The sequence below is a fragment of the Rosa chinensis genome, chromosome 4 (assembly GCF_002994745.2).
Source record: "Rosa chinensis cultivar Old Blush chromosome 4, RchiOBHm-V2, whole genome shotgun sequence".
Taxonomy (NCBI): domain Eukaryota; kingdom Viridiplantae; phylum Streptophyta; class Magnoliopsida; order Rosales; family Rosaceae; genus Rosa; species Rosa chinensis.
Window position 1 is genome coordinate 879,460 of NC_037091.1, and position 16,138 is coordinate 895,597.

The following is a 16,138-nucleotide window of genomic DNA, read 5'->3' on the forward strand; positions in this document are numbered from 1 at the left end:
GATTTCCTGAGCGGTGCCAAAACGAATGAATCTCTGCATCAGTGATGGAATCATTGAATCAATAAGCCAACTTTTGACTTTGTGGTTGTCAGTTACCCACGTATCATAGTTGGGATCTCTAGGTGCTAGTTTAACTGTTGTGCCGGTAAGATAGTCGGCTTTGTTCCGCACACCAATACGCATCTCCAAGACTTGAGACCAAAGAGAATAATTGGTTTCATCCAGGATGACTCCAGTAGGGAATGGTGAATTGTCACTGTGATACTAAACATGAAGAATTGGTAGAGGTTGGACTAAGATGACGATGCAAATGATGACAATGGAGGTGGAAGATTCGTTGCGGGTTCCCGTCGGCATCCACGGCTGAATAAGCTTTGGATGTGTAAGGATTTCACTTCAATTCTGTTTTAGAACTGTTTTGGTGTTTTGGTTGTTTGTGTTTGCAGCGAAATGAGATGGAAATTTGATATTCGGGATTCGGTATTCAGAATTCGGAAGTCGGGATTCAAGGATTGGAAGGCAGGAGAGCATTGTCCTATGATTTAGGATCGAACAGCTCTGATACCATATCAGAACTAGTGAATAATTTGGTGATACTCTATTCTTCTCTATGAGGAGGAATATATACAATTACATTGTGTGTACAATAAGAAAGGCAATGAATACTGCTTACAATAGGAAACTAAATCCTAATTGATTACAAAATATTTACAGGAATGTTTACAGCTCATTCCAACACTGAAAAGTTGCTGCTAATTTGCCTTAAAGAACCTAATCCAATTCCTCCTCTTAACCTTGCTGCTGCTGTTGCTAATCCCGGTTGAATCATCTCTTTTGTCCCTGATTTTTCTTTTGCTGTGATAGGTTTTTCTTTTCAGTGCAACCTTGCTAGGGTTTTTGTTACTCTAGCTAATTCCCTTTTCTTATTAGTATTATATTATCTCTGGTCAGCCAAAACCCTAGTCAAGGTTGGAAAAGGGATTTTATTTTTACTTGTCCATCGCAATTTTCAGATTTCACTGGATTTAAAGATTTTCTTGCCCTTTTTTTTAGAACAAAATAGAGAAAATCTCCATTTACCCAAAATTGAGCTTCATTTACCCCACTTACCCAAGCATCTTATAAGATTTCCCACTTACCCAACAAATTACATATTTTTTGCCCTAATACCCAATTAAGTATTTTTTTTAAATTATTTTTATGTATATTATTGAGACAATTTTGCCCTCCCTCCCATTGTCACTTAGAGAGAAGTCAACGGAGACTTGACTGGAGTCTGGTTAATGCTCGCTGGATTTCGATCACATGTCGTCGGAATCAGGTCACCGGTTGTCGGAGTCCCATCACCGCCGCCGGAGTTCGGTCACTGGTCGCTGAAGTCCCGTCACCGGTGGCCGGAATCCGATCACAAGTCGCCGAAAGTTTTCAAAAAGCTCATCGGAGATCTCATAGGTCACAGGAGCATATTAGTGTTCCCCAATAATATAATTACTGCCCCACAGTAACCCCTAATAATAGGATTATTGCCTCCCAGTAATATGATTATTGTCCCCCAATAGAAACATTACTGACCCCTAATAATATGATTATTGCTCCCCAATAGAAACATTACTGCCCCCAAGAATAAGTGTATTGCCCCAATAAAATGATTATTGCCTCCCAATAATTGGTTAATCCAACTATTCTGATCATCAACTTAAGGGAAAAACAACTTGAAACAAAATCCAAAAACCCAAAATATCACCCACCAAAAAAAATGTAAAAAATTGTAGACCTTACGTGTTAGAGCTTTCCACACGGAACATTGCACAAATACTCAAGACAGAGAGAATGACCCCGAGAATCAATTTCCACAAATTCTTGCTTACTAAATTGCCAACGGCACTCTCTTTGAGCCCTTTAAGCTTTCTTTGACCTTTGATTCAAAAACCCCATTTCTGAGGTGGGTGAAGCTTCATGGGGTCGAACCCATCTCAATCTCTTTCTTCATCAATCCAATGGTCCAGTTCGTTCACTTCGTTCCACGTCACCACTTGTTCGATCAATTGATCATCATCATCACTGTCTATAATGCAATAGAGAAAGCTTGCAGCTCTGTGAAGAAGAGAAGGGACTTAATTGGCTTCGTTCACTGAACCCTCGTCGACGTCGTAGAGTTCGAGTCCTTGAACAATTCGAATATATAGAGACTTGAAGGCGACACCGAGTCGAGTTGGACTAACTACACCTCCACGTGTTTCAGCATCGAAACGGCGAAGAGTTAAGACAATCCTGCTTTGATTAGGGTCGAATCCTTTTTCGGACTAGTTAATTTCAACAATTCAGGCAACACTCTGTCCCGCTCGGTGCTCACGGCGATCGATTCCAGAACCCTAGCAGAGGTTATTCGAGTCTCGGCACTTCTATAATAATGTCTTTCCAGATCATTAACAAGTGTCATACTAAGGAGGAACAAAAGATGGTGGCTCGGCAGAATGAAACCAACACCAACCAAACCAAAACCTAATCATATCAGACATGTAAAGTTAACCAAACTCAACAAAATAATGCAAATATAAAATATGATCTTCAAGACCAGCTTGAAATACCTCAACCACATAACCTAATCTACATCTACTTTAAGTTTAATTATCCAAAATAAAATGCAACAATTCCATCAATAATTGCCATAATTGAAACTCCAAAGCTTACTGAAGGAGTGATCTGATACTCTGCCTCTACAGCAACTTGAATGCCCAATCCTGTAGCAATTTTGGCAACACAAATTTTAAATTCCACAAATTAGAAACCCTAAATCAACACTAATTTCAATCAATTCGAAATAAACAAAAAGAAGATTCAACTTACAGGTAGATGAAGCTAAAGTGGTTGCGATCTAGTGATGAGGAAGATGGTGCCGATGAATCTCAGGCAGTTGAGAGCTCTTTGCGCTCTCGATCTCGTCCTTTGAAGCTTCGTCTTCAACCTCCTCACCTAGCATCGCCGGACCGTCAGGTTGCCGGAACTGGACGACGCGGCGATGGGTTTGTCGTTTGGATTCCAAGATCTGAGGCCGAACTACTCCAGCTCGTCTCCGTTCGGGTCAGCTCCTGCTGAGAACGGTAATAGAGAACGGAATCGATGACGGAGTTGTCGCATCCGACAGTCCTGTGCTACCGGAGCCGAGCGAGATGGTGAGGAAGGATGCTGTCAGAGCTGAACGAGATCCTAAGGAAGGGTTCTCGCCGAGAGAGAGAGAGAGAGAGAGAGAATGATTTTCTTTTTTTGCAATAGAGAGAGTGAATGATGCAGTTAGTTTTCTTTTATGAAGGACAAAACGGTCAGAAAAAAATAATTTGAGGATGCAAGTGGCCTTATATGTACAAGAAAAATTAAGTGACCTTATGACTAATTAAAGTTTCAAAATGACACTTATGAGAATTTTCTATAAATTCTTTTGCATATTAATATTGATTGTAAATTACTTTTGAGTTTTAAACATATACATAAAAATACAAGAAACCGGATAAACATCAGAAAACACAATATTAAACCAAACAAATCAGATAACATAAAAGAGATTTTTGTACATATCAAGACACGTTCACTCTCTTACAAGTTACAAGGCCTTGCCACTAAGTTAAGGTACAATATAGAACCGTCTAAACTAAGACATGAGAAATACTGAGCGTCGAAGTAGTTATAATTACATAAAGCCAAAAGTAGTCTCTCACAAATTCACATTATGACGGGTTCATTTCTGAACCTTAGAGACATTCCTGCCTGCAAATCAATCAAAAACCAGACAAATAAGTTAATGTCACATAAGAATCCTCAATACGGAAATGAAAATCAGTTGAATGGACAAAAGATGAAAACAAAAATAGACTACACAGAGAAGCTAGGCCAGTTCATTGATTAAAGAAGAAACTTGCAACAATTTTCATATAAGCAACTTTTGCTGCACATACTTGTATCCCCAACCTAAATTCAAAATACTTGGTTCAGCAACCCTCTCTACACCTTTCAAATGTGTCCACAGTGATGGTGTAAAAGACTAAAATAATAACATTGGACCTAACCAAAAAAACCATGAATTTAGAATTCATATCAACTGATCTAACTCAAATATCGAGATCAACCTTGCTTAATAGCTATCTAAAATACTTAATAGCTATCTAATACACAACTACGCATTACAAGTTGTTCTTATATAAGAGCAATGGTTTTGATAGGGAGGGGATATAAGCAAAGACTAATAACTGGTTCAGAACGTAGCAAGCCTATTGTGAAGTAGTCTTTCAAAAACTTGAAAAAGTGATGTTCCTACTAGGCTAAGAAAAAGTGAAAAACACATAAGACCAACAAACAAGAGTTCAATTTTCATACCCATAACTTCCTACCATCCTGGCTCCCCATCGTCTCTTTCTAATATCCTTTTCCAATTTCCAATCAACAACCGGTAGATCTATAGGAGATACCGACAGCCAGCTTTTCTCCATATTTTTATAGAAGCTAAATAAATAAATAAGGAAGGAGTTCTAAACTTCTTTTTTTACTGATCTGACTATTGTAAATTAGTCTTTCAGAAACATGAAAAAAGTGATACTCCTACAAGACTAAACAGCACAGAAGACCAACAAACAAGAGTTCAATTTTCATACCCATAACTTCCTACCATCCTGGCTCCCCATCGTCTCTTTCTAATATCCTTTTCCAATTTCCAATCAACAACCGGTAGATCTATAGGAGATACCGACAGCCAGCTTTTCTCCATATTTTTTATAGAAGCTAAATAAATAAATAAGGAAGGAGTTCTAAACTTCTTTTTTTACTGATCTGACTATTGTAAATTAGTCTTTCAGAAACATGAAAAAAGTGATACTCCTACAAGACTAAACAGCACAGAAGACCAACAAACAAGAGTTCAATTTTCATACCCATAACTTGTTACCATCCTTGCTACCTTTCCCGCACAAAACCGAAAGAATAACAGGAAGAAAAAGATTTGTATTGGAATTTCTAAGCAACTTACATAGTTATATTATTCCACAAACCAACCTAAATTCAAAATACTTGATGATGACAAAAAAGAATACAGGACAACAAGAAGGCATTAATTTTGATGAATATAGAGATTAAAAAAAAGAAACTAATTAATAAAGGATAATGTGCATCCAAACAAACTAGAGAATCAATATGATTTCAGAATCCTATTAGCGTCTCTAATTAATAAAGGAACATATCGATCACAAAATTCAGAGATACACATCAAAGTAAATAAATCTGGAAAAAAGGAAAATCACTTTTCTAACCAACCTCTTTCTCTCATCTCCTCCGTGCAAGATTCCAGTATGATCTCGTTGCTACGTTTCCAGTCTTTTAGCATGTCTTCAGCGATAGGTGTGACCTTTGCAAAGTATCCAACAAGCAGGACTCCCAAAACGGGGTTTACGAGAGCATAGAACACCTCAGACGATACCATGATTCGGCGAGAATTGGGATTTTTCTGGATCTGATTTTAGGGTTTCGCTAGATATGCCTTTATATCGTTGGACATGAAGTGTTGGGTTGGGCCCTTTTTACATGTGTTGGGCCCGTTCAAATATTTTTTATATTCAAGTCATATATATCTATACCGTTATTAAGATAAGAGAGTTTGTCAACCAAAACAGAATTTTTTACCAAAATATCCTTAAAATATTAAAAAGTATTTCAACTGAAATATTCGAGAAGGAAAAAAAGACCAATTCACAAGATAAAAGAAAAATAAAAGAAATTTTACAGAAAAAATAAAAAATAGCAAAGATGAAGCAATTTTCTCTATATTCTATTAAATAACTGCCCACGTAATTATACATTATACATATCTATAAAGTGTACTTGGCGTCTAGTATATATGAATGAAGGCATTGCAATGTTTTGGTCTCATAGTGAGAGATATGGATTCCTGTAAATGGTATGATTACTGCCAGTATTGATTTCTTCATTTTCTTGAGTCCTTGGTGAAAAGCTTAACAAGGATCAAACATGCTGTTTTCTTTTCCTAATGCAATTTATGATTGTAATTACTATCTTCTCTTTAAAGAAGAACAAATATATGCATAGAGGTTTTGCCGTCCCTTTATATGAATGGACTGCACTAAACTAAATTGTTATCACACATATGTATAATCATATATATATATATATATATATAGTATATGCATATTTATACATCTGCCTTTTCTTAACTTTTATGCACTGCACTCCCTCTAACTTATTATGCATAGCACCACACACACACACACACACACACACACACACATATATATATATATATAAAATTTAGTCTTGCTAGTATATATGTGTTTCTAGCTGTCGAAGCCAACCATTATCTTAAGACTGATAACTATTGAGACTTAAAATCACACATGTGACCATTCTCTAGGCATTAGGTTTCTTCGAAGTGTGTACATAGCAAGAATCATGCTACTTCACCATTATAGGAATGCTTCCAAGTATTTTGTCTGATTTCTAAAACAGGGTGGTGCAACTGTGATGTTTGTAGATGAAGAAGGTGAGGTTACCCGACTAAATACTTGGGGAATAGTGAAGGACTTTGGAGAGGATCCTCTCTTGGGCAAATTAAATACCTGAGCTTTTCATAATAATCTGCCACGTGTCCAAATACACATCTAATGGCTCTAATCTTTTGTTGCACTTATTTCATTTTTTGCAGCTTAATCCAACAATCAAAACATTCTCATGGCAGAACGAAGTAGAAGTCTCTATGGGCTCAAGCCTAGGCAACATTTTGGGCCAAAAACCCTTGAGTATATATATATATATATATATATATATATATATATATATATATATATATACCTTTAGCCCATACCAGCCCAAAGAAAAAAAAAATTATATGATGATTCATGATTGTATTTTTAGTTAGAATTATCGACTGATGTCTCTAGTGACAAATTACTAGCTAAAAAAAAGAAAAAATAAAGTAACAACAAGCGAATGAGCTTTTGTTGGGTTTTGGGATTTCTTGATGCTTTCTTTGGCTTCTGATTTCCCTACATTGATAATGATTCTTTGATTGCTGAGTTTGAAGTGAGTGGGTCTCGGAGGGTACGATTTAGTTAGTTTTTTGTTGTTTTACAACAAATGTATGCTTGTAGTTTTTAATTTATGGGATTTGGTTTTATGTCCCCTCCGTTGTATGTTTTGATATATCCAAAATAATAAAGGCGTGAGGATGAGCCTCCCACTGAGTTCTAAATCTCAAAAAAAAAAAAAAAATTATTGTACACTTCTAATTAGCCTAGACAACAATTCGATCCTGGATCCGCCACTGATTCTCTCTTCTTCTTCTTCTTCTTCTTCTTCTTCTTCTTCAACTTCGTATTCCATTTTGTGGTTCAATTAACTGCAATTCTCCACCTCCATTATCTCCACTTAACCTCTCTCTTTGTTCATGATCATTCTGATTTTTTTTTTTTGGCTTCCTTGCTCTCTTCACTTTCATACAAACCCAAAAAATAACAATCCAAAATTGAAATCCTTGGCATTCAATCTTAGCAAAATCAAATCTAAACGAAAACCAAATCTCAGGTTTTACCCTTGGCATTCTCTCTTCTCTTCCTATCCAAGTACCCAGACCAAATTAAGGCCGTGGGTTATAAAAATTGAATCTTTTGAAGTTCATCCTTCGAGACCTGGGTTATCTGGGTACTCTACTTTGTTTTTGATTTGATTCTCCAAGCGACTGTGAATGGGAAGTTGAAGTCGGATGAAGACGAGAGAGAGAGGGGTGGATTGCAAAACAACAAATCTCAAGTTGCTTTAAATGCCAAGAAAGCCTACTAATGAATCAATTGCAAAGTATAAACGCAAAAAAAAATTGGTTTAATGAGTCATTCAAGTTGAGGACAGGGAGAAAGAGTATTTGACTATTATCTGTAAGAAATCGAAAAGTTTTGGAGCTGAAGATGCGGTCTTTAAGAAAAAGAAGCAAACTTTGGGAGAAATTTTTGTTGTTGGGAAATTGCATTCATTGTGAGTATATCTTTTATTACAACTTTCCAATCAGTAATCAAGTATTAGGCAATGGAATATTAGAGAGAAGAAACATAAATTGAAATCAACAATTGAATCATAGCCCCAAATTCTACCCATCAATTGAATCCCAACCCAACTCATCCACTGAATCTTAATCCCAGAGTGAACATGAAAGATTGCTGGACCTTAAATTGACCGGAAATACGAGGGTGAAGAGGAAGAAGAAAGAACTGTTTAGAGCGGGAGATGATAGCTTAGATGTGGCAAAATAGAGATTTAAAACAGAGAGAGGTTTTGTCATAAGAAGATTTCATCTGATAAAGAGTGAAGAAGAACAGAAGAGAGAGAAAGGGAAGGAAAAGAAGAACGTGCAGTGAAGGAAAGGGAAATCAGAAGAGAGAGGAAGGAAAGAAGTGACCAAAGGAAAAGAAGAATCATAGACTGTTAGATTTGATAAATCCACGTGTCGTCATCTGCTTCAAAGCTCAGGTAGCTCAGGTGTTTAATTTGCTCATGAGAGGATCCTCTCCCAAAAGACTTACCAGTGGATGGAGAGGATTTTCGATTGACCATGAGTTGGTGGATGGGGATGCACGCGTTGGTGTTTCAATTAATCAGGCCCATGACATTCAAGGTGATTACTTTAAAATCAATTTTAAGGACCCAGTGGATACATGAGAAACTTTTAAAACCCAAGACCCGGGAATTGGTATATTAGCTTAGAATAGACCAAGAAGTACTTACTTAACCATAATTAAGACCTACTTACAAGTTTCTTGATTTGGTTCAAATGTAAGAGGAATCTCTAGGGAATGGTGCAAATAAATATACTATCTTCCGTAGATACAAATGATTCCAACTAGATAAGTGCCTTATTCTTCTTTCTTTTCCAAGTCTATACGTACATTCTATTTTTAATACACTGTTTTTGCATTATCATTATAGGTGTACATCATAATGGTGGAAAGCTCTTCAAGAGTTCAACTACCTCTTAACTCATGAGTTAGGTTGGTTGAGGTCATATTTTTTGCATTTTTCAGTATGTACATTGATAATTAAATCTCAATCTTTGATTTTATTTCTGTCACTGCTCAAAGCATTAAAGTGAGTCAAAATTATCCCACTTACCCCAACAACATATTTTTATCCCTACTAATCCAATTTAACATAAAAAGATAATTTTATCCACAGCCAAAATAAACAATTACATCAAAGACTCATTCCTTATATCTGCACACTCTCTCTCTCGCCGTCCCCGCACGATAACACCAACTTCAATCGCCGATTGCCTTCTTTGACTATCGCAGATCTAGACTCCTCAAGGTAATCGAGCTCAACCTTGTTGTGATCGGCGTCGTGGCCAGAGCATCGCCAGCCCCCAAATCCAGCAACAAAACAAGCATCGAAGAAGGAGGAAGAGGAGGAAGCATCTACGATCACCTCCGGCAATATGGCTTACCCATCGGCCTTCTCCCCAAAGGCATCATGGAATATTCCCTCAACGATTCCAGTGGCGAATTCCAGGTCTTTCTGCCCCAGCCTTGCCTCGCCAAGTTCTAAAATCGGGTCCGGTATGATTTCAACGTCTCCAGGACTCACAATTTTGGAGAATCCGGCATCTCCGCTCAGGATCTCTTCCTTTGGTTTCCAGTGAAAGGTATCCGAGTCGATGTGCCCATCTCCGGCCTCATTGACTTCGATATCGGCGTTGTCGATAAGCAGTTCTCTTTGTCCTTCAGTGTTTTACGATGACGAAGAAGTTAGGGTTCTCGTCTGCAACCATGGAATAAGGAAGAAGAAGCAGATTGGGTGCCCAGAGCATTTTTTTTTGGTGCCCAAATCAATTTTTGTTTTTTTTTTTTGTTTTAAGTAATGGGAGAAAAGGAAAGAAAAAAAAATAGTTTTGAACGTCTATTGGAGGGCAATAGACGTTTTGAATTGATGTAATCTCCTCGTTTTTCTTTCTTCAATCAAAGTTTTATTTGTCTAATTTTAAGAAGATTAATTCTCATTTCAATGACCGAAAGTTCTATTTGGGGGGAAATAGACATCTATTGAAGGGCAATAGACTATATATTGCCTCTCAATTGGGGGGTAATAGACGTCCATTGAGGGGTGATAGATGTCTATTAGAGGGCAATATATGTCTATTGGGGGCAATAAACCTTTTTAGCGACCTATGAGATCTCCGACGACTTCCTTGAGAATCTCTGGGGAGGTTTTCAGAAAAGTCCGGTGGGCGGCACCGATGACCTGATTCCGGGGTAAGTTACCTGATTCCTACGACCAGTGACGAGAATTCGGCGACTGGTGACCGGGTTCCGGCGAAGTCTCTTATAGTTTTTCTCTCTTTCATTCTCTCTCTCTCTCTAAGTAATAAAGGGGTGAGAGTAAAATTGTCTTAAAAAAAAAAAAACTTAATGGGGTATTAGGGAAGACTTCCTTAGAGTGTTTTGGGTAAGGGGAAATTAAAAGAACTTAATGGGGCAAGGGAGAAAAAAATCCCTAGAAATGGGGTAAATTGACAAAAACCCTAAGATAAACATGTAAAAGTTTTCTGTAAAGCAAAACCAATCAAGCAATCTCACATAAGCAACATAGATATCACAACTATAGAAATCGCAACTTTTATTCAATCATAGAGATGGGCTTTAAACTTTTCCCTTAATGTTTTGCCCTTAATGTTATATGTTAACTAATTACATAGTTTACAAAATCAAACCAAGCAAACTTAAAGAAGTTCATAAGGAAAAATGTAAAATTACACCGTGAAGGGGATGAGATGAACACTTGAGACGTTGAACTTTGAAGATCTTGAAAGCAAGTGTCCTCAAGACAACGGCACAAGATGGACGATGGCTAGGCAAGATGATGCTCACAGCTCATTCTCCTTCTCCTCCACCTCCTTGGCTTGAAGACGTAGAACTAAGAACTAGAGAATGGAAAGAGTTTTTTCTGAAGTTGAAAAGAATGAATCAATGAGGCTTGAAGGGTGAATCTATATATAGGAGACGTCTAGGTCTTTTGGATCTTTCTTTTAACTTCTAGGAATTATTTAATTGATCCACACAACATTAGCCAATCAGATAATCACGTCATCCTTCCTGTGTCATCCAACTAATGGGAAGCCTCCAAAATAACACCTTGATTTAAGGGAGATTATTTTTGCTGAAATTCTATGGATCTTTCTGATTTTTATCTCTTCAATTTAGGCCAAGAATGAAATGTGGACTTCAAGGAATGTATGTGGACCTTTTTTCAACCTTTCTACATATTTCAATCCCTTGAAATTCTCCTTCATTATTTGTAGAAGTCTTCCTTTGGCCGCAATCATGTCTAGATGCATTTAGAATTTAATTGAGATGTCATTATCAAGATGTATACTTGAAGTTCGGCCAAAATCAGTTTATGTCTAATACGGACTCCAAATTTAATTTTTAACCATCTTTTGTTGTTAAAAATGACTCCCAATCCATATCACCATTGTAGAGGACGTTCTGAGCTTGTTCTTGGGCTCTCCTAGTCCACCCAGATATCTTATTGTCATCAAGACTCCTAGTCTAATGAGGACTCTTCACATGAAATGTTCTTGAACCTTCCGGAATCTTCTTTTGCTTTCCTAGTTCAACTGGGACTCCTTGTGTCATTAGGATTCCTTTTCCTGACAGGAGTAGGTTTCCTAGTCCAACTTCCAACTAGGACTCTGCATTTTTCGCTATTTTTCTTCATTTCTCCGAACATGTTTCCTAGTTTATCCAGGATTCCTACTTTGACTGGGTTTCGTAGTCGGACCAGGATTTCTTGGTTGGATAAGGATTTTCTGGCTGGACCAGGAATTTTTTTTCTTCTTCATTTCAATTCATTTCTGCATCCTTGTGCCTTGCCTTTATCGTTTCCAACATCTCGTTTGCTTCTCATATGCATTTAGGCTCATTTGCTCCAGTGCACCTAAAAATAGAAACTTTATTAAAACTGATTTATTTAAGGAAATAACTAAGTAAAATATGAGGAAATAACTATTAAAACATCGCATTAAAATGCTTCTATCATTGCCAACTCTATTGATATTTTATCAGTCTCCTAGTTTTGCTTTGCTATGAGAGTTAGATAGGTTTATGGGGGATTATGGCAGTTGATCGCAATTAGTAAGAAGGAAGATTCATAGAAGAGTAGTTAAATTTTGAACACTAAGCTAGGTCTAATAATTGATGCAAAGGCTTTAGTGAGTTTGTGTTGAAGTCTAGCTGAGCAGTGGGTTTGTGTCAGGAGTCATGAGGTCCCTGTGAATGATTGCAAGGATATGAATTTAGTTGCTAGTCTGTTTAATAAATTATATATATATATATATATATGCTTTGTTGCTAGTAACTCGCAGTTTTTTTTTTTTGAACTTTAATTGCAGTGTCCTTTGCTGTTACTCTTTTCTTATGCCAGTGCTGCATTTGTTCTTGTAATTTAAATAAAATTGCCAAAGTAGAAGCACTTCAGATTTTCTTTCCATTTATATCCTGGAGCTCGTAGTTCGATTTATGTGTTTTAGTCTGTCATTGGCCGATTTGCTATTATTAGGGACCTGTAGATTATATTGTTACATGTCTAATAAATGATACATGTTTACTCTATGTCTACAACTCAATATTTTAGAGATAATCTGTTGTGGTGGTTGCAGACAAATATACAAGTTGCACATATATAATCTCTTTTAAGTTAACATTTTTAGAATTAGAAGTGTTTGTCTTTCAAAATTGATGGTCATGCATTCATAAGCTTACGAGAATTCAAGCTATTGTGACCATTAGCTTTATTGTTTGTACTTAAAACACCTTACTCACAAAATCTATAACTTGGACGTTGATTAGAAAGTAGATTGTTTTATGTGCATGACAAGATTAGAGATGGTGGTGTTACTGAGAATAAGATAAAGGTTGCAAAAATAGCAAGGTAACTTCTACACACTGGTGCTAATAGACAAAGGAGGTAAAAGTTGTTGATTAATAATCATATTGTTGTATGTGTATTAGCTTGAGATTTGAAGAACCTACTATCTAATAACATCATTATCAATACATATCAGTATTGATTCATGAAAGAATTTGTTCTCTTCAGTTGAATTTGCTCAATATCCAATTACCTTCTTTGATAATTTTTGGTTCTTGCATACTCTCAATTGCCATTAGCATAGTGGGAGATCAGATCTAACACTTTCAGTGCCTGAAAGTTTTGATGTAGCTAATATAGTAAGTAGAAAAGAAAATATTACAATTGAGAGTTAAGTTCATACTTACATTCATTGTGTTTCATGTTGAGAGTTAAGTTCATACTTGCAGTTATTTCTTTTATGGCATTTGTCTTCAAATATGCTTCACACAATAAAATTATGTAAGACTATGGTTGTTTTGTTTCTCATACAATACAAAACTGTTGTTTTACCACTTTCAAAGATACAGATCACATTGGCCCTAAAATGCAAAACTCGTCAGACAACACATGACTTTTATTTGTTTCTGTCTTCTGATACCCCAGGACACAACATCGTACTAGACGACAGACTCGGGTTCCTGCAGACGATAGAACAATTAACTCCAGCTCCGGTCCAAACCCCTTTATACAATCCAAACCAAAGCCTCTTTGCAGACCTGGCAAGTGCAACAAGATGTGGAAGCATATGAAGGAGAGAGACCCCTCCTATTGATTCAGTTACAGATTTGTTTGCAACAACCACACTTAGCTGGTAAACTCCTAAAATGAGAATTATCTCTTCCTTGTACTCATTTTATTTGCTTCTCCAATTAACATGTTATTGGTTAAAACCTTCTTTTTTCTTTATTTTGTGATGGTGCTAAAGGCTATGAATAGTGACGTTTTTCAGTCTCTATGAGACGTTGTGTCAACTTACATTCCCACGAAAACATTTTGCAATAAATTGGTGCAGGCCTTCATATTGGGACTAATGGTTAAACACGGACAGCACTATATAACCCAATTACAAGGTCTTAAAATTAAACATGGAGTCGCAAAATAAGACTTGCGGCGACAATCATATAAAAAAGCCATAAGGCTGGAGGTGCCTTAAAAGTAAGCAAAAGATAGACATAATAGATACATAATTCAATTACAAGGTCTTAAAATTATTCAAGCAAAGTATTAGTCATCCTCCAACACCCATCGCATCGCATCACATTACATTACCATTGCACCCATTAATTTAGAACACAAGGGTGTTACTCGGTTCGAGACCTGGACCAGCACTGATGAAAGGCCCTGCAATAAACCGGAAAGTAGTGTTACTCAGGCAATTTGCGCTAGCCAAAATACAATTTTATGATGAACACAGAACAACAACAACAGGCCACCGAAGAGATTTGAACAAAATTAAAGATTGAATTAAAAATTGGTCAAACACCGGCCAATGAGGATTTTTGAGTAAGCTACGATATTTGCTGTGACCTTTATTTATATTTTTGCTGATTACAAAAATAGATAAATTCTTACTGAAATTCAAACAAAACTGCATATAATATAAGACGAAGAACAAGAATATCAGAACGGATCAGGGGAAAAAAAGAAAAAGAAAAAATCTATCTCTTAAAATTGTTGGCAACACAAGATCTAGATCTCAAAATAGTAATTAAGAAATTTTCCAAGTAATTAGAATGATAAAAAAAGTTTCTTACTCGTTTGCAGCCTTTTGGGATTTCATGACTTCACCGAACAACGGGACCGTACGGTAAAAAAAGTAGGCTGTAGATCCAAAAGTTAAGGTTCTAGTAAAGGCACTCGAAATTGCAATCCAGGGCAAGGCCTTTGTGACAGAGAAAACCTTCGACCACATGTTTGCGAGCGATGGAGACGATTGATGACTAATCGATTTTAGGGTTCAAGGACGTTTATATAGCTCCGATCCCCATTATGTTTTCAGCCGTTGGATTCCTCTCAAAACTTGTAGTTGGGCGTTTCGTTATGTTATGCCCAAATGTTCAACATTCTAGATGGTCCAAAAGATAAAGTCTTCAATTATCTGGACGAGCCCAACACATGTCCACAAAAATCTCAATTCCAAAGTGTACTATAGCCATCACTCAACTTCTTGTTCTGTTGTCATAAAAAAAAGAAAAACTTCTTGTTATGAGGTGCATATGAAATCTCGCTATATGTGTGTGTATATATATACACATTAATACATATCATGAAAGGTACATGATATTTATTATATACTAATTCTCAGTTAACTGTTCATCGCTTAGTAACAATGCTGGCTTAAGCCGAGACCAGCACTGTAAAATGATGATTTTGCCCTTCCTTTATTGGCTTAATTACAGTGTGTTGTTTGACCTAACGATAGAACATGCTAAACTGATAGAGCCAATCTTTTTTCTCTCTCTTTGTTCTCGGCTGAGCTCTACGCATCTGGAGGTAGTGCAATAGCTAAGTCCTTGGTCATTGAGCACAGTCTTGGATAAAGGGGAGCTTCAAATTGCTGGCAGCTTCGATATTTTGCCTACTTTTTCCCCTTTCTCTACGTTCTATCATTGACAAAGAGTGAAAGAGAGGGAGAGAGTTGTAACAGGTTCTGCATGTCGTGATTGTGTGTGTTCTCTTTCAATTTAGGGCTTAGTTAGTGAGTTTTTGTGAAAAGAATTTCTTCAAATTCACTTCGAATCTTTGTATGTGATTGCTTTGGGGATTTGCTTATGCAAGGTTTTCGGGTTGTCATATTGGGTTTGTCATCAACAAGGAGAAGGAAGATGATTCTGGAGGTAAAGTGGTTAACCCAAGCGAGTGGATTTAGTTGAGGTTTTCATTGCGCAAGAGATTTTATTACAAATTAGGGTTCATGGAGGCCTTAATCACTTACTAAATTGGGGGTTTTCTTGGGTAATTGAATTTGATTCTCTAATTTCAGAATTTCAATTCCGAGTTTGTTGAAAGTTAAATTCAGTTCACTTTGCTGGGATTATGCTTAATTGAACAGTTGGCTAATATGATTGATTGAAATGAAGTTTCCGAATAGAATTGTGGAAATGAAATTTGTTAATATGATTGTGGTTATGGAAATAAACCCAAAATATGGTAATTGAAATGAAGTTTTGTAATATGGTAGTCTCCCTTTTTT

General features: G+C 36.6%; 2 long non-coding RNA genes across 2 annotated transcripts; both read right to left on the bottom strand.

Annotated features, from left to right (window-relative positions):
• Window positions 1-2,535: 2,535 nt before the first annotated feature.
• Window positions 2,536-5,716, bottom strand: LOC112196452. The gene is made up of 3 exons (XR_002935208.2): window positions 5,299-5,716; window positions 2,848-3,762; window positions 2,536-2,741 (listed from the first exon to the last, which is right to left on the bottom strand). It is a non-coding gene; the product is annotated as an uncharacterized LOC112196452 (long non-coding RNA).
• An 8,323-nt stretch (window positions 5,717-14,039) lies between these two features.
• On the bottom strand, window positions 14,040-15,001 carry LOC112201031. Its single transcript, XR_002936549.2, has 2 exons — window positions 14,700-15,001; window positions 14,040-14,286 (listed from the first exon to the last, which is right to left on the bottom strand). It is a non-coding gene; the product is annotated as an uncharacterized LOC112201031 (long non-coding RNA).
• Between the last annotated feature and the right edge of the window lie 1,137 nt (window positions 15,002-16,138).